Here is a 27,982-nt window from a genome sequence, read left to right as displayed (position 1 = left end):
TTCTTTTTTTCCCCCTTCCCTGCCCTCCCTTCAACCCCCACCCTTCCCCATTTACAAAGACTTTGTTTCCATTTTTTTCCATTGTTCATAATTTTTCCTTTCCCTTCTTTCCTTTCTCCTGCCCCTCCGAATTCTCCTAAACCTTTGGACCTTTACTTCCTATTTTTTATTATCAATTATTCATTTTAATCATCAGTACATTATAGGTATACAATATAATGACATTCATCATTGGAAATTTTCACTTTTACATAATCTCTCTTGGTTCTTTTTTTTTTTTTTTTTTTTTGGTACCGGGGATTGAGTCCTTGCACTTGCACAGCAGGGAGTGAAACCACTGAGCTAAATCCCCAGCCCTCTCTTGGTTATTTTTCCTTCTTCCCCTGCCCTCCCTTCAACCCTTCCATACCTCCCTATTTACAAAGACTTTGTTTCTATGTTTTCATTTTCTGATATCAATTCTATTCCTTTCTTTCCTTCCCCTACCCCTCCCACTTCCCCTTTGCCACTTTTCTTCCCATTTCACACAATCCATTATACCTTTTAGTTCTTATTTACACTTTCAGTTTCTCACACTAGAGAAACTATTTGATATCTACACATGCATGTCCTATTTATTTCAGTTAAGAGTATTGCCTCAAGTTGCACTGAAAACACTGAATCAGCGGAAAGAAGCTCCTCCACTGCCATCCAAAGCTCCTAGGGCAGAGAAGGTGAGCCAGTCCCAGCACCTGGAAGGAAGCTCCTCTGCCGCCATCCCAAGCTCCTAGGGCAGAGAAGCTGAGCCATCCCAGAACCCGGAAGGAAGCTCCCCTGCAGTCATCCCAAGCTCCTCGGGCAGAGAAGCTGAGCCGGTCCCAGCACCCGGAAAGAAGCTCCCACACCGCCATCCCAAGCTCCTAGGGCAGAGAAGGTGAGCTGTCCCAGCACCTGGAAGGAAGCTCCCCCACTGCCATCCCAAGCTCCTAGGGCAGAAGAGGTGAGCCGTGTGGGTGCCAGAAGCACCCATGCCCCTTGTGGAAATGGGAAGACACATAAACAAAACTCAAAAACAGACTTCTGGATCACCTACAGCAACCCCAAAGGGAAATGAGATAGAACAATCTGATACACAACCACTTGGACTCTCTGAACTGCCAACAAAAGAGGATCTGGTAAAAAGGAAATCAGAAATAATTTCTCAAATAACAGTAAAGATTTTGCTCATGGTGCAAGACATGATTAGTAAATCTAGAAAGGACACAGATAAAAAAATACAGGATCTGAAGAACATGACGGAATCCAAACATAGGAAAAAAATGGAATCCATAAAACAGATGCAAACAGATTTCCAGGAGATTAAAAACTCCATTGAAAGTCTGCACAGCAGAATGAACCAATGTAAGGAAAGAATTTCACATATAGAAAAAAAGATTGCAATTTGTGACCAGGAAAAGAAAAATTGCTTTAAAATTGTAAAGGAACATGAGAAATCCATCCAGCAGCTGCTAGACGATGCAAAGAAGAATAACATAAGACTGATTGGAGTCAATGAAGAAAAAGAGAATACAGATGACATAAAAAAACTGTTCACAGAAGTGATGGCAGAAAACTTCCCAAGGAGGGGAAAAGAACTTGACATACAGATAAGTGAGGCATATAGGAATCCAGCTAGCCTTGATCAAAAAAAATCTACACATAGGCATATAATAGTTAGGATTCCAGAAACCCAACAGAAGAACAAAATTCTACATGCAGTGAGAGAAAAGAAACAAATCACATACAAAGGAAAGCCCATCAGAATCACAGCAGACGTCTTAATGCAAACCCTCAAGGCAAGGAGAGCTTGGAGTGATGTATTTCAAGCCCTAAAGGAAAACAGCCTCCAACCCAGATTCATGTACCCTGCAAAACTATCTTTCAAAATGGATGGAGAAATAAGATACTTTCATGATAAAGAGCACCTCAGCAACTTCATGAATATCAAATCAGCACTCCAAAAAATTTTAGACAATACCCTAGGAAAAGACAATGAGGAGCACAACCCCAGGAAGCCCAGCAGAATGAATCCATTGGGCGTCACAAATTAAATGCAAAGGGGGAGAATCCAACAAAAAGAAAAAGTCATGAAAAGATTTTTAAAACTTTTAACTTCATCTCCCTAATGAGTGTATAGTTCAATCTTGTTATTGTACTGATTAGTATTTTTCTGATTCTAGAGTTGCACACCTTTCCTTGTGCTATACTGGCTATTTATCATCTTATGTCTAAATTTTAATTGGGTTGTCTATTAATGAGCTCTAAGAATTCTTTATATATTCTGGTCATAGGTCATATGCATTGTAAATATGGTCTGTTTAAGGACTTTTCATTTTAATGAGGTCATTTAAAGTTCTAAATTTTGATGGAATCTCATTTATCAATTTTTTTCTTTTATACATCATGTCTTTTGTATACTAGGTAGTTTCTGCACACCTTGAATTCATAAACATTTTCCCTTATACTTTCTTCTTAAAGTTTTATACTTTTAGGCTTTCATATTTAGGTTTGTAGAGCACTTTAAATTATTTTCATGTATGGAAATAAAGGGTTGAGGTTAATTTTCTATGTATGGATACGCGGTGTTCTCGTGCTGTTTGCTGAAAACACTATCTCTTCCTTGGCTCTTGAATTGAGTTTATATTCTATAAAATGCTAATGTCAAATAATCTTTCAAAACTCAGTGGACCATGTATGTGTGGTTCTGTTTCTAGATTCTCTGTTTTATTCCAATGATCTATATGTCTTTCCTTACACCAACACTGCCTTGATTACTGTAGCTTTAGAAGAAGCCTTAAAATTATGTACTAAACTTCTTCCAACAATGTTTTTGTTTTTCTTTTTGTTTTTTAACTTTTCTAGGTCCTTTGTACTCCTAAATAACTTTTAAATTTCAATATCTAATTCTTCATTTATAGCAAGTATACATAGACCTGAATTTTTATATATACCTTGTATTTTCTATTCCTGCTAAATTCAAATACAAGTTCTAGGGGCTCCTAGAGATTTCTTAGTATTTTCTCTGTAGATGATCATTTCATCTACATATAAAGTTTTGCTTCTGCCATGCCAATCCTAACCTAGTTGTGTCATTTTATTGCCAGACTATTTTGGTGAGGACTAGGTTTGAAAGTTTAATGGACAGATAAAGAATAAGCATATCTGCCCTTGTTCCCCACCTTAAGGATAAAACATTGTATCTTCTCCATTTATATAAGGCATTCTCTCTGGAAGTATGGAGTACATGTCTTTAATCTGTTGAGAAGGTTCTGTTCTACTTCTAGGTTCCTGATAGCTTTTACCATGAACAGCTGTAGAATTTAGTCCAATACTTTTTCTCCAACTACTGACAGGATCACATGGCTTTTTCCTTTCCTCTGTTAAAATGATGACTTTTGGGGGTGCATCTTCCAATGCTGAATCAACACTGTCATCCCTATAATAAAACCACTTTCTACATACTGCCATATCTGACTTTGAATAGTTCGTTTTGTTAAACAAATTTCTATCTATGTTCATACTTTTTTCTTCTATTATCTTTATCCAGTTTTAGTATTAGCACATGTTGAGTTTATAAAATAAGGGGAGAAGTGTTCCTTCTTTTTTCTGCTTTAACTGTTTGATATATTTTATCAGTTAAAATGCATATGAGCCTGCTGTTGTCAGATAGGTAGGTTTTCAAGCTAGGAATATACTTTCTTTAATTGGTGTTATTCAAAGTTTATATTTCCTCCAGAGTTAGTTTCATTAATTTGTTTCCAAGGTACTTCTTAGAAGTTGTCAAACTTATTTCAAAACAAATTTTTGAAATATGCTTTCTATATCCTTTTAAATTCTGTAAAATTTGTGGTAATGTCTCCTATATCTTGATATTGTAATTTTAAAAATGTATAATTGATATTGTGTAACAGGAAGAAAAGTTATAAAGGTGCAGGGGAAGTGGGAGGGGTAGGGGAAAGGAGAAAAGGGAAAAGAAAAAATATGAGAAAAGGAAAAAAATTGAAATAAAGTCTTTGCAAATAGGGAAGGGTGGAGGGGGTGAAGGGAGGGCAAGGAAGGGGAAAAAATAAGAACCAATATACTCATGTAATGGTACAAGACCCCAATGATGAATGTAACTATTTTATACTGAAAATGTACCAATAAACTTAGTGGGGAAAAAAAAGAGTATTACGTCAGTGTGCATCCATTTAACTATAAATGTCTCTAACTTCTCATTCTTTACGTTTGAGTAGTACTCCATCTTATGAAAAAAACCCACATTTTCTTTATCCAGTCTCCGGTTGATGGTTATCTGGGCTGCTTCCTAGTTTTAGGTATTACAGATTGTGCTGCTAGGAACATGGGTGGACACATATCACTGTGGTTTGACTCTTTTAATACTTTGGGGAAGATACCTAGCAGGGGATTAGCTGGATCAAATGGGATACCACTCCTAGTTCTTTGAGGTATCTCCATACTGATTTCCACAGTGCTTGCACCAGTCTACACTCCCACCAGCAGTGGAGAAGTGTTCCTCTTTCCCCACAGCCCCGCCAGCATTTGATATTGGTTGATTTCATGATAGCAGCCATTCTTTCTGGAGTGAGGTGGAATCTCAGTGTTGTTTTCATTTGTATCTTTCAAATGACCAGTGATGTTGAACATTTTTTCATATGTTTATTTGCTATTCATACTTCTTTGTCGGAGAAATGTCTGTTCATTTCAGATGGCCATTTTTGGAATGGGTCTTTAAATTTGGGAGGTCTGATCTTTTTAAGTTCTTTATAGATTCGAGATAGTAGGCCTCTGTCTGAGGAACACCAGGTGAAGATTTTTTTCCCACATTGTGGTTTATCTCTTCACAGTGCTGGTGGTTTCTCTTGCTGTACAGTAGCTTTTTAATAAGAAGAGCTCTTACTTCATGTTTGTGCTAGTTCATGGGCAACTGAAGTTTTGTTTGTAAAATCTTTTCGTACACAAATATCTTCAAGAGTTCTGCCTAATCTCTGTTCCAGCTGGTTCAGCGTTTTCTATTTTAATATTTTGATCTTTCATCCATTTTGATTTTAGTTTAGTGCATGTTGAGAGATATAGGTCTAGTTTTAATCTTTGGCAAGTTGAAACCCAATTTTTCCAGCACCATTTATTAAAGAGGCTATGTTTCCTCCAGCGAGGGTGTTTGGCTCCTTTATCAAAGAGATGGCTGAGTGTGTCTGGAGTTGTTTCTGCATCTTCTAATCTGTTCCACTGGCCCTCAGGTCTGTTTCTTTGCCAGTACCATGCTGTTTTTATCACAGTAGCTTTGTAGTAGAGTTGCAGGTTGGAGATTGTGATACCCCCTGCCATGCCTCTGTTACCCAGAATTGCTTTCGCTATTCTAGGTCTCTTCTTATTCCAAATGAATTTTTGGATTGTTTTCTCAAGGTCCATGAAGTATGCTGCTGGGATTTCAACTGGGATTGGATTGAATCTATATAGCAGTTTTGGAAGTATGCCTATTTTGACTATGTTGATCCTTCCTACCCAGGAGTAGGGGATGTCTTTCCATTCTCTGAGATCGTCTTCAATCTCTCTTTTCAAAGTGCTATATTTTTCAGAGAAGAGGTCTTTGATTTCTTTCATTAGGTTGATTCCTAGGTATTTCAGCTTTTTGGATGCTATTGTGAAAGGAATTGTGTGCCCTGTTTCTCTCTCAGTGACTCTATTGTTCGTATAGAGGAAAGCTATTGATTTTTCTGTGTTAATCCTGTATCCAGCTATTCGGCTGAATTTGCTTATAATGTCTCGAAGACTTCTGGTGGTGTTCTCAGGGTCTTCTATATAGAGTGCCATGTCATCTTCAATAATGACAATTTGACTTCATTTCCTATCTTTATTCCTTTTATTTCTTTCTCTTGTCTAATTGCTGTGGCTAATGTTTCTAAAACTATATTGAAGAAGAGTGGTGATAGTGCACATCCTTGTCTTGTTCCTGATTTGAGTGTGAAGGATTTCAATTTTTGACCATTTAGTATGATATTGGCTGTTGGTTTTTCATAGAAGGCCTTTACCAGATTGAGGTACAGACTGTCTATTCCGATTTTTTGTAGGGTTTTTATCATAAATGCATGTTGGACTGTGTCAAATGCTTTTTCTGCATCTATTGAGATGACCATATGATTATGATCTGTCTCTATTGATATAGTATATTACATTGATGGATTTGCATATGTTGAACCATCCCTGCATCCCTGGGATGAATCCTACTTGGTCAGGGTGTGTGATCTTCTTGATGATCTTCCACATTCTATTTGCCAGCATCTTGTTGAGGATTTTTGCATCTATGTTCATTAGTGAGATTGGCCTATAGATCTCTTTTTCAGTTGGGTCTTTCTCTGCTTTGGGGATCAAGGTGATGCTTGCTTCCAGGAATGAATTTGGAAGTATTGCTTCCCTTTCAATTTCATTGAAGAGTTTAAACAGTAGTGGCAACAGTTCCTCTCTAAATGTTTTGTAGAATTCAGCAGTGAAGACATCATAACCTGGGCTTTTCTTAGTTGGTATGTTTTTAATTATGTTTTCAATTTCATTGATTGACATTGGGTTGTTTAGAATTTTTAGGTCTTCTTCGTTCAACATTGGTAATTCATATGTATCTAGGAATCTGTCCATTTCTTCTATGCTTTCTGTCTTATTGGCATATAGGTTCTCAAAGTTGTATTGATGATCCTCTGGATTTTTGGTGGGTCCTTTGTAATTTCACCCTTTTCATTCTTAATTGCATGGATTTGGGCTTTTTTTCCCCCTTTTTCTGACAAGGTTGGCTAAGGGTTTGTCAATTTTGTTTACTCTTTTGAAGAACCAACAGTTGGTTTCATTGATTTTTTTGTATTGTTCTCTTAGTGTCCATTGCATTGATTTCTGTCCTGACCTTTATAATTTCCTTTCTATGGGCTTTGGGTTTGTCCTGCTCCTCTTTTTCTAGAAGCTTGAGGTTCAGCATCAGCTTGTTTAATTGGGCTCATGCTCTGTTTTCCTAATATGTGTATTCACTGCTATGAATTTTCCTCACACGTCTGCTTGCATTGTGTTCCATAGATTCTGATATGTTGTATTGCCATTGTCATTTAATTGAAGGAACTGTCTCATTTCTTCTTTCATTTCCTCTGTGACCCATTGGTTATTCACAAGTGTGTTGTTCAATTTCCAGGTGTTTATGACATTTTCCCGGTTTCTTTTGTTATTGATCTCCAATTTCATCTCACTATGTTCTGATAATATACAGGGGATAACTTCAATTCCTTTATACTTACTTAAACATGTTCTGTGAGCGAGTATGTGGTCTATTTTGGAAAACGACCCATGTGCAGCTGAAAAGAATGTGTATTCCGATTTGGTGGGGTGGAATGCTCTGTAAACATCTGTTAAGTTCATTTGTTCAAAAGTTTGATTGAGTTCTAGTACTTCATAACTTATTTTTTGGCTAGATGATCTATTTGTGACAGTGGGGTACTGAGGTCCCCCACTACAATTGTATTAGTGCATATATGACTTTTCATGTCTGTTAGTATTTGTTTTATATAGTTGGGTGCACCAGTGTTTGGTGCATAGATATTTATGATTGTCATCTCTTCCTCTTGGATTGTTCCCTTTACAAGGATGTAGTGTCCTTCTTCGTCTCTCTTAATCAGTGTTGGTTTGAAATCTACTTGATCTGCCAAGAGGATAGCCATTCCTGTTTTTTTTCCGGTTCCCTTCACATGGAATATTGTTTTCCACCCTTTAACTGTCAGTCTATGAGTTTCATTTTGAAGTAAGTGTGTTTCTTGTATGCAGCATATTGTTGGATTTTGCTTCTTGACCCATTCTGCCAGTCTATTTCTTTTGATTGGTGAATTGAGACCATTAACGTTGATGGTTATAACTGAAATGTATTGACTTGTCATTGCCTTGACTTTTTCTTTTTGTTGGGTTCTCCGCCTTTACATTTAATTTCTTGTCACACCCGATGGGTTCCTTCTGCTGTGCTTCCTGGGGTTGTGATCCTCATTGTCTGTTCCTAGGATATTGTCTAAAATTTTTGGAGTGCCAGTTTGGTATTCATGAAGTTCCTAAGTTGCTCTTTTTCATGAATGTATCTTATTTCTCCATCCGTTTTGCAAGATAGCTTTGAAGGGTACATCAATCTGGGTTGGAGGCTCTTTTCCTTTAGGGCTTGGAATATGTCACTCCAAGCTCTTCTTGCCTTGCTTGTTTGCATTGAGAAGTCTGCTGTGATTCTGATGGGTTTTCCTTTGTATTTGATTTGTTTCTTTTCTCTAACTGCTTGCAGAACTTTATTCTTCTCTTGGGTTTCTGGAATCATAACAATTATATGCCCATGTGTAGTTTTTTTTTAATCAAGGCTAGTTGGAGTCCTATATGCCTCACTTATCTGTATGTCAAGTTCTTTTCCCCTGCTTGGGAAGTTTTGTGCCATCACTTCTGGGAACATTTTTTTTATGTCATCTGTACTCTCTCCTCTTTCTTCATTGACTCCAGTCAGTCTTATGTTATTCTTTGTTTCATCATGTAGCCAATGCTGGATTGATTTCTCATGGTCCCTTGCAATTTTGAAGCATTTTTTCTTTTCCTGGTCGCTAATTGCAATCTTATCTTCTATATCTGAAATTCTGTCCTCACATTGGCTCATTCTGCTGTGTAGACTTTCAGTGAAGTTTTTAATCTCCTGGAAATCTGTTTGCATCTGTTTTATGGATTCCATTTGTTTCCTATGTTGGGATTCCATCATGTTACTCAGCTTCTTCTCTACATTTATTAATCATATCTTGCACTATGAGCACAATCTCTGCTGTTATCTGAGAAATTATTTCTGATTTCATTTTTTCCAGATCCTCTTTTGTTGCCAGGTCAGAGTCCAGGTGGTTGAGTATCAGAGTGTTCCATCTCATTTCTCTTTGGGGTTGCTCTGGGTGATCTGGACGTTCGGTTTCGAGACTTGTTTATGTGTATTCTCATTTTGATGGGGAGCGTGACAGTGCTTGCACGGCTCACCTCTTCTGAGCTGGGAGTGGTGGAATGGTGGCCCAGAAACCCCTTCCTCTGGACTGGGAGCACTGGAACTGTGGCCTGGAATCCCCTTCCTCTGGGCTGGGTGTGCTGGAACGGCAGCCCAGAAGGCCCTACCTCTCGGCTGGGATTGTTGGAGTGGCTGCATTGTAATGTTGATCCGCTGTTTTTTTAAAAATAAAATTTGACTGAAAATGAAATTTGACCAAGTTATCTTGTGGGTATCTTCTCAAAAGCATTAAGGACATCATATTATAGTGATAATGCATGCCCATGTTTATAGCAGCATAGCTTATAATAGCTAAATTCTGGAAATGACCTATAGGCCTGTCAACAGATAGTGTTATGGCTTTTGTCTTGATATCCCCCCAAATCCTCATGCAGTCATAGTTGGGGCTTTTTCTGGAACTGATTCATGGTGTAATCCTAGGTTCAAGCGTACTAGGATTGAGGATGTGCCCTAAGTGTCTGCATAAGATAAAAGGGGCAGAAAGGGCCCCTCTCCCTTCCTTGGTTGCTTTTGGTGTCTTCTGTAGCCATGAACTATTGCCCCTCTGCCACCCTCCCTTGGAGCCAGCCAATTATGGACTAAAACCTCTATGATCTGTAAGAGTCACTCGCATCCAAATTCCATTTCCAGAGTTAAAACCTTCTTTACTAAAAAGACAAGTTAATTATTAACCACAACCTATATTTTCTCTGCTCTGTTCCTAATTCAAGAATGCTTTGCTTCATGCTTTACAAGCCTTGCATGCATTAGCAACATATCCATAGCAACTCCAGGTGGTCCATCCACATAGCCCCTTTACCTCAATCTAACGATGATGTCACCAATAAATATTGACAGCTGTGGGTGTTCAGAGCTGTTGCTTGATCAGCCTTGCTTGCAGGAGCACTGGTCATCCTGATTCCCCATATCTCTCTCACTCTTTAACTCTGTCTCTATGTTTTTCTTCTAGCTTTGTGTCATAGCACTAAAAAGGAGATCAGAACCCACTGGAGGGGTCTCTGGTTTCCCCTTATCGAAATAGTTCTGACATAGTTTGATTAGGCCTATTTTTTTTTGGTCTAGATTCCAGATGAACTCTTGAATTCCAAAAACAATGACTCTGGTAATTCAACGAAGACACCATTCCTTAATATAATATTTATAATTGTACCTGCTAACTTGGTTACACTCAAATTCAGGTACATAATGTATAATGTTTCTATATGTGGAAAATGAAAATATCAGAGATGATGATCTGTAGGTCTGAGATAATACCTAACAATACTGTTTTTAAAAATACTTGGGGGTGATCATCATGTATAGTCACAATAAAAACTCTAAGTTATGGCAAAAAAATTTAGTCTTTGGAATAAGTAATATCTCTGGAAATGCATTTTTCTCACATTCTATCCACAAAAATTTATTAGCTGAGAGTCTCAGGAGAACTGCTAACAATAGTTTACTTTCTTATTAGGAATAATCTTAATGTTTACTACAACATTGCTTAGAGGAAGCAAGAAATACATATGTTAAAATGAGTCATGGATTTTCAATACACATTGTCAAATAATGTAGTAGAAGTAATGATTAAAATAGTGACATTCATTAACATAACAAACATTTCACAGGTACTATGTACCAGCATCCAATACCAAAGACACCAAACTTGCAAGGTACATACCTAGCCTTTTGGAAATTTAGAATTTAGAAAGTCATTTGGTAAAACTGAATGATGAAAATTTATTATTTTAGTTCACTTATGTAAAATAAAATTTGAAACACTTCCCACACTAACTACCCAAACTTATATCCTCATTAAAATTTAAATAGCAGGGCCCGGGATTTAGCTCAGTGGTTCTGCAGCCTGTCTTGTAAGTGCAGGGTCCTGAGTTCAATCCTCAGTACCCCGCCCCCCCAAAATTTAAATAGCAAAAGACAAGAGCTCTGTGTTAAAGATTATTACTTGATGGGCATAGTAATGAATGCCTGTAATCCTAACACTCTGGGAAGCTGAGTCAAAAAGAGCACAAATAGAGGCTTGTCTGGGCAAATCAGTTACTTCACAAGACCCTACCTCAAAAAAAGAAGAAAAAAAAACAACTAAAAAGGGCTAGGGATGAAGCTCAGTAAGAGCCCTTGGCTCAATCCTCAGTACTACAAAAAACAAAGGAGACTGTTAATTGATTTTCTTCATGTGTTCTTGAAGTAATTATCTAATCATCTAATGTTCTCTAACTTTTCTCTTAACCAAAATAAGTCATTTTTAGGGCAATCACTTAATGCCATACTTACTAAGCTTTAGTTTTTCTTACCCAAATTTAAGAACTCTTAATTCTATTCCTTTCTCCTGAGAAATAGTAGCCATAGGATTAAAACATTATTAAGTGATTGTCTCATCTACTTGAAAAAGAATATTAAAATATAATTTAGCCTGTACCTATTTTGATATCAATACCATGGGTTGAAAAAAATGTGTTGATAGAGATTCTAAAATTTTGTTTTAAAAATCAGCTGAAGCATATGATTAGGGGAAGTTGTACTTACAATATTTTAAATAAAAAGGAATTTTCTTGGCCTTAAATTCATTATAAGTCAGCAGATACTCAATAATCACAAATTACAAAATTAAACATAATGTGCAGTATTGTACATTTACTTAGGCATCCACTGAAGTATATCACATTTCCATTTGTTCAATTTTACATGAATTTTAAAGATACTGACAAATCTGAGTTACATTAAGGAAATGGTGACTGCAATAGTGACATGTTTGAAAATCATAGCACAGAAGCTTAGATTCTTAAGTGATATAAACTGAGGAGCAACTTGATTAACTGGCAATTTGAAATGTATTGTTTTGGAAAGAAATTAGCTATTTTCTATAGTAGTTATAGACAATAGAAGTGGGAGTACTGCACAAGAAAGGTACAAAAAGTAACTTTTGATCAAAAATGAAACTTCAAAAATTAGTTTTAAAAAAATAACAGGATAATTTGTGAGATATTTTTACTCATGTTTTTACATTTAGATGCAGGTTATAATAGATGACTTCCAGAGTATTTCCATTTCTCAAATTCAGAGATTCTATGGGTTTCAAGTAAAATCTCACACTATTTGAGGCACTAATTATGTTGCAGTGAAAGAAAACTATAAAGTAGGTTATTATAACTATGAAGTTATTACTAGTACAGATAAACAGTAAGAAAGCAATTTCATTTATTTACAAAAATCTTCATACAATTAATGCATCCCCTCTTTAAAGATTTGCAGGTACTTTATAATTAAACAAATTGGTTTTCTTTCATTAATACAGGGAAAAACACAATTTGTGGCAGAGGTGATATGAGAAAATTTATTTTCATGCTTCTACAAAAAGAAGTAAATAGGGCCAGGGATTTAGCTCAGTGGTTTCGCTGCCTGCTGCGCAAGCGCGAGGGTCCCCAGTACCAAAAAACAGAAAAAACAAAAAACAAACAACAAAAAAAGAAGTAAATATTCCACTTTCATTTAAACAAAGTTCTTCTGAATCAGAGAATTGGGTCATTAGGGGAGCAGTAGTGAGGCCTTCCTATTCCTCTTGGTAAGGGTGTTTAAATAGAGGCATACTGGGGCCGGGGATTTAGCTCAGTGCTTCTGCTGCTTGCCTTGCAAGCGCAAGGACCGGAGTTCAACCCCTGGTACCAAAAAACCCCCCCCAAAATAGAGGCATACTAGGCAGTCATAAATCCCACCCTATCTAGCAATACAAAGTGCCTCTTCCTGTCTCAAGTGTCACTGAGTCCAAGTGAGGAACGAGTCTTTCATTCTCACCCACCAGTAATAAGATGACATCTGTCCTTCCACTGTCAGAGAAATGTTAAAACCCACACAAGGTAGGTTGAAATAAGACCTAGGACCTCAAAGCATAATACGTAAGTTCTCCAGGTTTAAATTTTAAAATTACTGTCATATAAAGAAATAGGCAAATCTCAATCAGAACAAAAATGAAAAATATGTATCTATGGCGAGCTGACATAGATGTTTGAATTCACTAACAAATATTTAAAAGGAATGATTACAAAAATGTTTGAATGAGCAATTATGAACACACTTGAAATAAATGATAATATAACTTATCAATAAAGAAATGGGAGATAAAAAGAAGTATCAAATGCAAATTTTACTGCTGAAAAAATATGATAAAGAAAATTAAAAACTATGCATAAACTTGTTATGCTTTGTGTCTAGCTGTTCCTTCAAAGCCTCATGCAGTCATAGGTGGGGCTTTTCCAGAGGTGGCTGGATCTAAAGTGTGTGATGTTGGGATTAAAGTTATGTGATTACCAGATCTGTCCACTAATTGGTTTGGCATAGTTCTGGGTGTGAGTGCTACCCATTGTAGGGCAGGTAGCCTAGATAGAACATAAAAGGACAGAAAGAAGCTGCTATTGTTGTTTGCTGCCTTCTGCCTGCCATGAACTGGTTGTCCTCTGCAGTTTTCTTCCGACATGTCACCCTGCCTTGGAGCCAGCCAATTATGAACTGAAACTTCTACAAAGTGTGAGCCAAATAAATAAACCTTGTCTCTTTTATTTTTAGGTAATGGGTATTTTATCTGAGCAACAAAAAAAATAACTAAGACAAGGCTAAATAGAAGAATGAAGAAGACAGAATAAAGAGCCAGTGAACTTGAAGATGAAACAATATAAATTGTTCAGTCTCAACAAGTAGAAAATAGATTTTAAAAAAAAGTCAGTCTCAGAAACCTGTGGGACAAAACTAAAAGATCTAGCAATCATATTGTCAGGGTACCAAAAGAGAGTAAAGGAAGGTGAGACTAAAAACATATTGAAAGAAATAATGTTCCCAAACTCACCTAAATGGGCAAAAGCTATAACTCAAAAGACAGAAAAAGCTGGGCAAAATCAAACATACTAAATCAAAGGAAAAAAATCCACATAGATCATAGTCAAACATGAAAATTTGAGAGGGAGAATAAAAAAGAGGGGAAGAGAGGGGGAGTGGAGGGAGAGGAAAGTAAAAAAAAAGGGGGGGGGTGGGGGAGAGGAGAAGAGAAGAATCTGGAAAGTAGCAAGAGAAAACACCAGGAGGAAAGTTCCAATGACAAGAGATTTCTCATCAGAAACCATGGAGACCATAAGAAAGTAGAATATAATTCCATGAATAATAGAATTCTATATTCAGCAAAAATATCCCTCAGAAATAAAGGACAAATCATGACATACTGGAAAATTTTTTTAATTTACTATAAGCGAGAAAAGTAAAAAGATATAGAAAGGAATGGTCTCTGCATTTCAAACTGGTAAAACCCCAAAACAGAAAATAAATGTCTACAGAAAACACTTTAAATGGTACAAAGATAAATTAAAAATAAATTAAATAAATAAGAAAGGAATGCTACAAATTGCTCTACTAAATCACTATGAAACTAAACCACTAAATTGTACACAGTGTGCCCACCTCAAATATGGTATTGTCACAAAACATGTGGGTAATAACACATGTAAGGTTCATTGCAAACTCATCCTCACTACGGGAAGGACAATATAGAGTTTTTCTCATGATATATCAGTGACAAAATCTTTGCTCCAAAGAAGAAATAGAATAACTGTCTACCTTTTCAGTCACGTTTCTATAAATCATTTTGATTTTACAATCTAAAAAAGGAATATAATATTACAAGATAATTGTTATGGTTTATATTTAAAATGTCTCCCCAAAAGTCTCATATTTTCAGACATGGTGTTTTGGTCATGAGAGCACTAGTTAACTACATGAATGGATTCATTTGTTGAGTTCCTAGCTGAATGGGCTATTAGGAGCTGGGGCTTAGCTGGGGAAAGTAAGGGCTTTTTGTATACCTTATCCCCGGACCCTTTCTTCTCTGTCTCTGTTTCCAGGATAGCAAGAGGTGAGCAAGATTCTTCCACCATGCCCTTCCACCATGATGTTTTGGCTCTGCAGCAGCCAACCATGAACCAAAATCTCTAAAGCCAAAATAAACCTTTCATCCTTTAACTTGGGTATGTCAGGTACATATGACTGTCATGTTATTTTGCCTCACCAATGACAAGGTGACAAACAGAAAAATATTTTGAGGTAGGGCTGGTGCTGTGACTGTACCTAAACATATGGTTCAGGACCTTTGGAAGTGGACTGCAGATAAGTTTCAAAAGGTTTGGAGATGTAGGCCAGAGAAGTCCTGGAATGTTGCAAACAGAGCTTAATAGACAATTCTGGTGAGGGCTCAAAGGGCCAGAATTCAGACAGAAATGCAGACAATAAAGAATGTGCTCATATGGTTCAGATGGGAATGAGGACTTTAATATAAATTGATCTAGAGGTCATTATTAGTATTACATTCTGGCAAAGAACTTGTCTACATTTTGTCTATGGCTTAAGACATTGTGGGAGGCTGAATTTAAACGTGATGGACTAGTTAATCTGGCAGAGGAAATTTCAAGGCAGCAGAACATTCAAGTGTTAAGATGATAACTGCTGGTTGCTTTAGCCAGATTAAGAGAATCAGGAACAAAAACAGAATATAAAAATTTTATAAACTTGCAGCTTGTGGATTTTAGAAAACGGTGGAATGGAAAGTGCTAGCAGCACAGCCTCTCCAGGACAAGGTGCCTGGATCCTGGAAATCAATAGCCTGAAGACCAAAACAAGGGTGTAGAGGACACCAGAGAACCAACAGAGAAGAAAAACTGATCGAGGGAACTAACAGAGGAAAAGAAAATAGGATCCATTGCTACAGAAGAAATGGATCACTGACACAGATCAAAGAACACTCAACCCAGCAGATTGGCAGTATACTTGCCCCAGTGGGGATCAGCAAAAACAACTCTGCTGCTCACTGACAGAGACTGGATCTGGATTGGGAGAGTCTTGTACAGCTGGAAGCACCAGGAAAAGTGTGAGACAATATTCCTGAATTCTCACTCTGGAGGGAAAAAAGTTGGTAAGAGAAGCTTGAGCAATTAGCAGAAAGCGTGAAGGGCTGCCATTTTGCGCAGAGAGGCCTGCACTTGAACTCTGATAGCTGAACAGCCCCGCTTATTTTTCCTTTTTTTTTTCCAGGGCTGCTTTGCTGCCCTGAGAGAAAGAAGAGCCATCCAGCCACAGTGGACTTCCAACCATTGGTCATCAGACTGAGGGAATTTATGTTGAGAAGTAGAGACCAGGGCCAGCCAAACTCCGCACCAAAGACCACCCAGGGCCACTAAAACTGGCCCAGGCTACAAAGAGCTGGAGGCATCCCCTCTACTCTGTGACCAGAGACACAGGCCAGCAAGCAGCCTTGGATGCTGGCAGGAAGAGGACACTCCCCCCTGCATTGCGACCATGGACACGAACAAATGACCTTAGCCAATAACTGGACAAAGAAGCCCACCCTCCCTCCCTCTTGAGCTAGAATGTGAAAATAATGTAAGGTGTGGAACAGAGGAGACAATTCAAGACCTAGGATGGGCCAACACCACACAGACCTGAGCATAGCCTCAGGATGGCTCTAGCAGAGAACACCACAGTGGCTGAGAGAGCTGTGCAGACAGGATCACAGAGGGGAGATTTGGACAAGTGATATTGGAAAGACTGCTGACAAGAAGGACCTCAGCTCTCAACCCCAGAAGTCAGAAACAGCCCTGTGTTTAACACTGATCTTACTATAGACGTGATAGGGCTTCCCAGTGCATTTATGGGCTCCGTCTAGACAACTAACATAGAACTGTGGACATAAGCAGAATTTTAGTATTTTAATGATCTTTTTCCTTGTTTGCTTGGTTCCTTTCCCTACTTCAGTCTGGTTGGGTTTGGGTTTTTTGTTTTGTTTTTCCTTTTTTTTCCTGTTGCTGTTGTTGTTTAGGTTTTATACATTTATAACTGTTCTATTCTGTTCATCTTGTCTCTTTCCCTCAACTATCTCTCTTGATTTTATGAAACTTTTATGTGAGTGAACAGTGTCTCTCATCTTTCTGGTTTGCTTCAGTATTCCTTTGCTTCCTTCTTCATGCTTTTTCTCCTTTCCTCTCTTCCAATATCCCAAAGCTTGCCTGTCCATCCTTTGTCCTCCAGCCTTGCCTCTACTACATTTCTTTTCATTTATCTCTGCGTTTCATCCCCTATCCCTCTTAAATTTCCCTCCCACAGGAAAAAAATCACTCTACTAAAGGGAAACTCACTGACTACAAGCTCCTGATTTAAGTTAAGACTTTGTTGTACAATGGTAGAGCTTGCTCATGTATGTGGCTAAGGTACCAAATTAATAGGGATCAGTTTGTCAGTTGGTAGACTGTGTTAGATGATATAGATATTGCTAATTGTACTACTTTAGCCAGAATATCATACCTGTTGTAATTAGTTGTTCTCCAGTCTCTGCCAAAACCGCAACTGTCTGGGCTCACCACCACCACCATATTCCAGTACCAAAGAACTGGGTGCTGAGCTAAATACATAGCAACATTTCATCCTCAACAAATTGAAAAGGTAGAATCTTGGAATAAACACAAAGATCAAGAACCACCTAGACCTAGAAGACATCTCTGAGGAACAGGCATTTCCTAGAGAAGCCTTGATAAAAGTGATAAAGCTATCTACCATAACAAAGCTACAAGCAACAACTCAGAAAACAAAATAAAATTAAAAAAATAGAAAATAACAAGATTTAGAAGAAAAATGCAACCCCAGATGTCCAGCCCACCCAGGACAAGTACAGAGGACAATGAGATAGAGGCAATTGGAAGCAACCTACCTGAACTTTCTGAAATGACAGATGCAAAAGTAAGTAAAGAGAAGAGGCTATAGAGAAAATAATCCTCCAAGTAAAAAAAGAAGTGGCAATCAAAATGAAGGACATGCTCAACAGAACTAGAATAGAAATAGATTTAAAAAATAGAGGAACTTAGGAAAATGATGGAAACCATGAACACCCAATACAGGAAAGAGATGGAATAAATGAAACAGATTCAAAGAGATACCAAGGAGATTAAAGACTTCATTGAAAGTATAGGCAATTGTTTAAACCAGGGTGAAGACAGAATTTCAGACCTAGAAGACACAATTGCAAGTACTGACCATGAAAAGAAAGATATCTTAAAAACAAGAAGTCATGAAAAAGCAATCCAACAATTGCATCACAATGCAAAGAAAAGCAATATAAGACTGATCACAGTCTATGAAAGAGGAGAAAGTATATGTGTTAGTTACTTTTCTCTCATTGCTGAGACAAAATACCTGACATTCAAAGTTGAAGGGAAAAGAGTTTATTTGGCTTATACTTCATAGAGGCTTCAGTCCATAATCAGCTGGCTCTGAGTCTGGGATAGCAAACAAGCATTACAGAAGAAAAACAACATGGAATGCACAAGGTAACAAAGGCAACAAGAGTTTAATTGCATCTTTCTGCCCCTTTAATTCAGACTACCAGGATTAGGGTGGTGCCTAACTAATCACTCACATGTAGTGGTTTAGTAGGCCCTTAAGCCCCACATCACACATTCCAGATTCAACTGCCTCTGAAGAAGAAAGTCCCACCTCATCCACATGAGGTTTTGAGGGGATGTCCAAACATAAACTATAACAGTACAATTGTCATAAAAAACCTGTTCACAGATGTAATGGCAGAAAACTTTCCAACCATGAAAAAAGAATTGGGCATACAAATAATTAAGGCATACAAGACTCCAAATACCCATGACCAAAATAAATCTACACCAAGGCATATAATAATCAAAATCCCAAAAATTCAGCACAAGAACAGAATATTGAAAGCTGTTAGAGAAAAAAACCAAATCACCTATAAAGGAAAGCCCATCTGAATTACAGCAGACATCTCAATACAAACTATGAAGGCAAGGACACCATGGAGTGAAGTATTCAAAGCCCTAAAAGATAACAACTTCCAACCTAGATTGATGTACTCTGCAAGACTATCTTTAAAAATCAATGAAGAACATATTTCCATGACAAAGAACAACTTAAGAAATTCATGACCAACAAACTAGCTCTACAAAATGTTCTGAAGGGCATTTTAGAAAGAGAAAATGAAAATCACAATTCCAAGAACACCAATAGAAAGACACCACTAGGCAAAGCAAACAAACAATGGGGAAAGACAAGGAACCAACAGCAGGAAAATAATAGAACAAGGATAAACCAATACATATCACTTACAACAATAATGTAAATAGTCTCAACTCAAAAATCAAAAGAAACAATCTGGCAGAATGGATCAAGAAACAAGATCTAACAATATGCTGCATACAAGAAACACATTTAACTTAAACATAAATTCATAGATTGAAAGTCAAAGGATGGAAAACAATATTCCGTGCAATCAGAACCTAGAAAAAACCAGGGGTAGCTATTCTATGTGCAGACAATGTGAACTTCCTCTGATCAAAAGAGATAAAGAAGTTTACTACATACTTGTTAAAGGAAAAATACAAGAAGAAGAGATAACAATTATAAATATTTATGCACCAAATATTGGTGCACCCAATTATATAAAGCAAAATTAACAAACATGAGAAATCTAATAAGCACTAATACAATTGTAATGGGGGACCTTAATAACCCACTGCCACAAATATATTATCTAGACAAAAAATCAACAAAGAAATGGACTTGTGAACAAATGGACTTAGTAGATGTCTACAGAGTGTTCCACCCCAAAACATCAGAATACACATTCTTTTTAGCTGCACATGGAACATTCTCCAAAATAGACCACATAAAATATACTTAAGCATGTGCAAAGGAAGTGAAATTATCCCATGCCTAATATCTGACCATAGTGCAAGGAAAATGAAAAGCAATGGAAAATGGAAAAGAAACCGCAAACATTCCATAAACACATGGAAATTAAGTAACACACTCCCGAGCAAATAATGGGTCACAGATGAAATTAAAGAAGAAATTAAAATCTACAATTAAGTGACAATGTCAACACAACATACTGCAACTTATAGGACACAATGAAAGCAGTCTTCCTATAAGGGAAGTTTATAGCAGTGAAGTCTCACATCAGGAAAACAAAATAAGCTCAAATATAAAACCTAATGTTGGGCCAGGGATTTAGTTCAGTGGTTCCGCTGCCTACCCCACAAGCTGAAGCACCCAAGTTTGATCCCTGGTACCGAAAAAAAGATTAAAAAAATAAAAAAATAAAACCTAATGTTGAATCTCAAACTTCTAGAAAAAGAAGAACAAATCAACCCCAAGGCTCTCACAAGAGAGGAAATTACAAAGATCAGAGCAGAAATTAATGCAACTGAGACTAAGAAAACAATACAAAGAATCAATGCTTGGAAGAATTGGTTCTCTGAAAGATTAAATAAAACTGATAAACCCTTAGCCAACCTTATAAAAAAGAAAGAAAAAACTCAAATTCATGCAATTAGGAATAAAAAGGGTGAAATTACAACAGATCTTGTGGAAATCCAGAGGATCATCAATACCTACTTTGAGAACCTGTACTCTAATAAGATGAAAAAACAGAAGAAATGGGCACATTCCTACATACATATAAATTGTCAAAGCTGAATTAAAAAGATATAAAAATTCTAAACAACCCAATATCAGTCAAAGAAATTGAAAGTGTAATCAAAACTTACCAACAAAGAAAAGCCCAGTCTAGATAGATTCACTGCTCAATTCTACAAGAAATTTGGAGAAGACCTACTGCCACTACTCCTCAAACTCTTTAATAAAATAGAAAGGGAAGCAATACTCTCAAAATCATTCCTGGAAGCAAGTATTACCCTGATACTAAAGCCAGAGAAGGACCCAACCAGAAAAGAAAGCTACAGGCCAATCTCCCAAATGAACATAGATGCAAAAATCCTCAATAAGATACTAGCAAAAAGAATGCAACAAATCATCAAGAAGATTATACACCATGACCAAATAGAATTCAGCCCAGGGATGCAGGGATGGTTCAACATATGCAAGTCAAGAAATATAATACAACATATCAACAGAGCCAAAGACACATATCACATGATTATTGCAACAGACAGAGAAAGCATTTTACAAAGTCCAATATCCATTCATGATAAAAAAAAAACAACCTTACTGAAACTGGGCATAGATGGTCTTTACCTCAGTCTGATAAAACTCATCTATGAAAAACCAACAGCCAACATTATATTTAACAGTCAAAAATTGAAAGATTTGAAACTAAAATCAGGAACAAGACAAGGATGTCTACTGTCATCACTCCTAGTCAACACAGTTCTGGAAACATTAGCTAGAGCCATTAGACAACAGAAAGAAATAAAAGGAATAAAGATAGGAAAGGAAGAAGTTAAATTATCATTATTTGTGGATGACATGGATTCTCCGCATAGAAGACCCCAAAACCTCCACCAAAAGACTTCTAGATTTAATAACCAAATTCAGTAGCATAGCTGCACAGAAAATGAACACTCAAAAATCAATAGCTTTTCTGTACACAAATAAACTCACTGAAAAAGAAATCATGGAAACAACACCTTTGACAACAGCATCAAAAAAAATGAAATACTTAGGAATCAATCTAACAAAGGAAATAAAATATCTACAGTTAGAAAATTACAGTATTCTGAAAAAGGAGATCAAAGAGGATATCAGAAAATAGAAAGAAATCACCTGCTCTTGGGTAGGAAGAACCATCATAGTGAAAATGTCCATAGTCCCAAAATTACTGTAAAGATTTAATGCAATCCCAATAAAATTACCATTACCATACCTCACAGAACTAGAGAAAACATTCCTAAAATTCATTTGGAAGCAGAAGAAACCTAGAATAGCAAATACAATGAGCAACAAATGCAAGGCAGGGGGAATCACAATCTCTGACTTGAAATTATGCTACAGAGCTACAATAATAAAACAGCATGCTAATGGCAAACAAACAGATCTGATCATCAATGGAATAGGCTAGAAGAGGTAGAAATAACAAACATACTCAGCCAACTTATCCTTGGCTAAGGGGCCAAACACTTTCATTGGAGGAAAGATAGCCTCTTTAATAAGTGGTACTGGAAAAACTGTCTTTGTTCAAAGTGAAGACTAAAACTAGATACATGTCTCTCACCATGCACTAAACAAAAATCAAAATGGATCAAACATCTAAATATTAAAAAAATCTACTGGAAGAGAGACTAGAATAACTTGGAACTCTTGAGGACATGGGGTAGACAAAGAATTCACGAACAAAACCCTTACTGTATGGGACATAGTGCAAAGAATGAACAAGCAGGATCTCATCCTATTAAAAAGTTTTTGTACTGCAAATAAAAATCAACACAGTGAAGAGACAATCCATAGAATGGGAAAAAATTTTAGCTAGTAGTCTCTTGGATGAAGCACTAATGTCTAGAATATACAAAGAATTGAAAAAAATCAGAATTCCCAAATTTAAAGTCCCAATCCAAAAATGGGCATCTGAAATGAATAAACACTTCTTACATGAAGAAGTAGAAATGGCAAACAAATATATGAAAAAATGTTCAACATCCCTGGTCATCCAAGAAAATGCAAATTAAAACAATGCTGAGATTCTATTTCACTCCAGAAAGAAATCAACCAACAACAAAAGCAGGAAAGGCTGTGGGGAAAAAGGAACATTTCTTCACTGTTGTTGGGAATGCAGACTGGTGCAACCATTGTGGAAATCAGCGTGGAGATTCTTTGAAAAAACTAGGATTAGAGGTTCCATTTGACCCAGTTATTCCAGTGCTGGGTATCTTTACAAAAGAATTAAAAACATCATACCACAATGATATATGGGCATCCACGTTCATAGTGACACAGTTTGTAAGTCTTGGAAACAACCCAAATGTCCATCAGCCGAAGAATGTATAAAAAAGATGTGGTTTTTTATATGATGAAGTACTACTCAACCAAAAAGATAAACTTGAGACATTTATAACTAAATGGATGCAACTTGAGAGTATTGTCTTAAGTGAAATAAATTGGACACATATGTGTAAATATCCCATTGTCTCTCTCGTGTGAGAAATTGTAAGTGTAAATAAGGACTAAAATGTATAACTGATAATATGAAATAGGAAGAAACTATTCAAAAGGAAAGGGAAACTGTGAAGAAGAGAGGGGGGAAAGGAAGGGAAAGGGGGAAAATGAGAAAAGAAGGAAAAAATGGAAACAAAGCTTTTGTAAATAAGAGGGAGTTGAAGAGTATGGTGGGGACTGGGAGAAAAAGAGGAATCGAGATATATCATGTACAGGTACAAATTCCCTTTGATGAATGTGATCGTTATGCATATTTAAACTGTACCAATAAAATTAATTTTTTAAAGAAAGAAAACTTGCAGTTTGGCCAGAAAATGAAGTGTGGTAAAGGTAGATGTCTTGGTCACTTTTCTCATTGCTGAGACAAAATACCCAACACTCCAAGTTGAAAGGGGAAAAGTTTATTTAGCTCACAGTTTGTAGAAGCTTCAGTCCATAATAGGCTATCTCCAAGGCAGGGTGGCACATGGCAGAGGGGTAATAGTTCATGGAAGACTGAAGATAGCAAAACAACAAGGGACCTTGACAGTGTCTTTCTGCCTCTTTTATCTTATCCAGACTACCTGGATTAGGGAAGTGCCAAACTAATCAATGAACTGATTTAGTAATCACACATCTTTAATTGTAGCATCACACCTCTAGAATCGGCCACCTCTGAACAAGCCGTATGACTGCAAGAGTCTCTGGGGGTACATTTAGACACAAACCATAACACCAGGCAAAGAGCTACAGGACTTAATGCTACTCCTGTTGAATTTTAGTCTTGCTTTGGTCTAATGTTGTTCTATTCCCTTATTCTTACTTTTTTGAAAGGAAATATTTATCTTTCAAATATTGTGCCATTGTATTTTGGAAATGCTATTTCCCTTCAGTCTCAAAGGAGATTTAGTGCAATGTCAGTTTTACATAATAGTACAACTATCAATAGTTGCATCATGATAGGTGGAACTATGATCATGTAATGCTTATTTGGATATTAAGTATGGTTTAAGGAGATAAAACTAGGTGCCAATTTGATAAAAGGTAGACTCATGACAGTGAATCTTGATTGGCAACTTGATTGGATTAAGAGATACCTAGAGATGACTGGATTGTGAGAAAGCTAGCATCATCAGTGGATTACTGATGAGTTCATGCCTGAATGGTCTATTACACAGTAGGACCTAGTTGGAGGTGTGGCATGGAGGTGTGACATTATAAGGTATGACTTTTCTCATGCTATTCCCTTCTGTTTCTCCTTCTTGCTGCCATGAGGTGACTAGTTTTCCTCCACCATGCTATTCTGCCATGAAGTTTTTGCCTTGTAGCCTGTCAACCATGGACTAAAACCTTTGGACCATGAGTCAAAATAAACCTTTCATCTTTTAAGTTGCATATGTCAGGTATTTTGTCCCATCAGTGGAAAGGTGACTAATATAATAATGTAAACATATCACAAATTATGAAACAATTTCACTAAAGATAATAAAAATGTGCTGACCTAAATCATTTTGAAAATGAGTAAAGTCTGTAAGATTAAATGCAAAAGGAATTACACAGAAAAACTATATTATAGTAGATAAAGTTGTTTGCCACAGGAGTATTAATAATTCTGATACTCAGATTTAGAATAGCAAAAGTGATCTTGGGTAACAAGCTTCCTGTTATACTACAAAGCTACAGTTACAAAAACATCATGATACTGGCAGAAAACACACACACACGGATCAGTGGAAAAGAACAGAGGATGCAGGAAAAACCCAGGCATATTCAACTATTTGATCTTTGAAAAAGAGGCCAAAAACATACAATGGAGGAAAGATGTCCTCTTTAATAAATAGTGTTGGAAAACTGGCTATCCACTTGCAGAAGATTGAATCTAGACCCATATATCTCACTATGTACTGAATAAAAATCAAAATGGATCAAAGATCCAAATGTTAAAACAGAAATACTAAATCTGTCAAAAGATAAAATAGGTAAAACTCTTGAAATCATAGGCAAGGATTTCCTAAACAAAGCCCCAAATGCATAAGAAATAATCCCAAGAATCAACAAATGAGATCATATCAAATTAAAAAGCTTCTGCACATCAAAGGAAACAACCAACAGAGTGAAGAAACAACCTACAGAAGGGAAAAAAATTGCTACCTGTTTCTTACAAAGTTGCAGGAGCAACCATATAAAGAAAGAATATTCCTTTCAACAAACAGTGTGGGAGTAACTGATCATGAATAGGTTAAAAAAATCTTCTATGTGTCATGTCTTCAACAAAATATAACTTAAAATGACTTAAACGTAAAACTAAAACCTTTTAGAAATATTAGGAGAAAATCATTGATACCTAAGCAACCTAGACATGAGATAGACATGTCACCAAAACATTTATTGAAAGAAAAGAAAAAAAAGATAATTAGAATTTATTAACATTAAGGTTTTCCCTATGAAAGACCTTGTTAAGACAATAAAAAGACAAAATTACAAACAGAAAAAACATTTACACATAAAGCAGTCACATCTAGAACATATAAGGAGGATTCACAATGAAACAATAAATGCACAATACTCCAATTAGAAAACTGAAAGTAAGGGTTGGGGATTTAGCTCAACGATGCTGCACCTGCCTCAAAAGCCCAGGATCCGAATTTCGATACCCGCTACCAAAAAAAGAAAAAGAAAAAAGTAGAAATAAACATATGCTTCTTTAAATAGATAGATAACCATAGTAAAAAAGAACCACACTATAACCCATTAGGTAATGCAAATTAAATTCAGAATGAGATATCACTATTTTACCATCAAAATAGCTAAAACAAAAAATAATTAAAAAATCAAATTGCGAGCCCGCTGCAGACAGGCAGGTCTGCGGATGCCGTACCAAGGTTGTGAGTCCCGCAGAACACGCCAAATCAGCCTGTGCCCCAGCAGCAATCCACTGGACACCCCCACCCCATTCCTCTGGCCTCTTCTCTGTACAGCCACCTGCTCCACACTACAAAGACGCAGAGGGCACCGGACCGCCAGACCGCTGTACTGGTTAAGTTGGAGTCATCTTCACCTCCCATCAGGACCTGGACTATCTTCAGGGGAAGGGCAGCTGGAACCTGGAATACAACTCTGCAGAGTTCAACCCTACAGGAGGACAGGGAGCTCAACTTGGGACTTGCAGCCAGAAATCGGCCTGAATCTCATGGGTCTGTGACTAGCTTGCTCAGACTCATTGACTTAAATCTGCACACTGCTACCCACATTGTCTATTGTGACAGCAGACACATACTTAAAAGAGGCCCTTTATCTTCATTGTTATTTTTTTGCCAAAATTAGTATTATTAGTTTTTTTTCTTTTCTTTTCTTTTGCTCCTCTTATCTTTAATTTTTTTCCTACTCTTTGCAAATGTTTGTTTTTCTCTCTTTTTTTCTTCTTTCTTTTCTCTTTCCTATCTCCCTCCCTTACACTCACTCTCTTGCTCTTCCACATTGTTCATCTTCCCTTTTTGTCCCTGTTTTGATCCTCATTTGAAGTTCTTCTTTAATTTCCTATTATTCTCTTTTTCCTTCTCACCTGTGTCCTCTGGCCACACTGCTAACCTTACCCTATCCTTCTTCCCATCAGTCCCTCCCTCCCCAACCCCTTCCAACTCCCCTTCCCAAAGGGTAAAGTTGTTATATTGAAGAGTTTATTCACTATATGTAGGGTTGTTCCTCAATCTTGATTTAATTCACACAGCTAAAGGTAATAGATTAATAACTACCACAAAATGTCATTTTTGAAGATGTACTTGATGTAATGGTGTTGCTGATTGTATCACTTGGGCTAAGGTGTTGTTATTGATCTGGTCAATGAACCTTCCTAGTATAAGGAAAATGAGATAGCCTTAAAGTCATTAGAGACTCAAAACTTAAAGACCAGCTATATCTGGAAGACACCTCTGAGAAGCAATCATTCCATAAGGGTTCTAATTAGAAGGAACAAAGATACCTACAATAAGCAATTTCAAACTATCAACCCAGGAGTTAAGCCAAGGACAGTACCAGAAACAAAAATGAGAAGACATTTAAGCAAGGCACAAACTCAGACTTCCACCCCACCAAGGGTAAATCCTGGGGGAAATGAGATGGAAAAGTCCCATAACCAACAACCTGGATACCCTGAACTGATAGCACAGGAAGTAACAAAACAGATGAATGAGGCTCTAGAAAATTTCAAAGCAGAAATAATCTCCCAGATAGCTACAGAGATGGTGAGCAGAGTGAAAGACATGATTAGAGGATCTAGAACAGAAACAGATAAAAAAAATAGATGAGCTCAGAAACATGCTGGAAGCCATGAATACCAAGCATCAGAAAGAAATGGAAACCATGATCATCCAACATAAGAAGGAAATGGAATCCATGAAACAGATTCAAATAGATATTCAGGGGATCAAAAACTCCACTGAAAGTATCCACAGCCAATTAAGATAATCTGAAGATAGAATATCAGATATAGAAGACAGGATCGCAGTTAGAGACCATGAAAACAGAGATTTCTTCAAAATAGTAAGGGACCACAAGAAATCAATCCAACAATTGCTAGACGATGAAAAGAATAATAACATAAGACTGATAGGAGTCCATGAAAAAACAGGAGAAAGCACAATTGATGTAAAAAAACTGCTCACAGAAGTAATAGTGGAAAACTTTCCAGACAGAGGTAGAGAATTGGACATACAGATAAGTGAGGCATGCAGAACTCCAACTAGCCATGATCAAAAAAAAAATCTACATCTAGACATATAATAGTCAAGATCCCAGTAACCCAACAGAAAAAAAAATCCTACAAGCAGTTAGAGAAAAGAAACAAATCACCTACAAAGGAAAGCCCATCACAATCACAGCAGACTTCTCAACACAAATCCTCAAATCAAGGAGAGCCTGGAGTGAAGTATTTCAAGCCCTAAAAGAAAATAA

At 36.9% G+C, this 27,982-nt stretch overlaps 1 protein-coding gene across 22 annotated transcripts in view; it reads right to left on the bottom strand.

Moving 5' to 3' along the window:
• Stxbp5l (syntaxin binding protein 5L) overlaps window positions 1-27,982 on the bottom strand; it is a 588,968-nt gene that overhangs the window by 279,661 nt on the left and 281,325 nt on the right. The window lies entirely within an intron of this gene.

The sequence above is a fragment of the Heterocephalus glaber genome, unplaced genomic scaffold (assembly GCF_053883595.1).
Source record: "Heterocephalus glaber isolate CG9 unplaced genomic scaffold, H.glaber_assembly_v1.0 deba00000122, whole genome shotgun sequence".
NCBI lineage: Eukaryota > Metazoa > Chordata > Mammalia > Rodentia > Bathyergidae > Heterocephalus > Heterocephalus glaber.
Note: the sequence above shows the minus strand (reverse complement) of the source record. Positions and strands in the feature narration are given on the sequence as shown.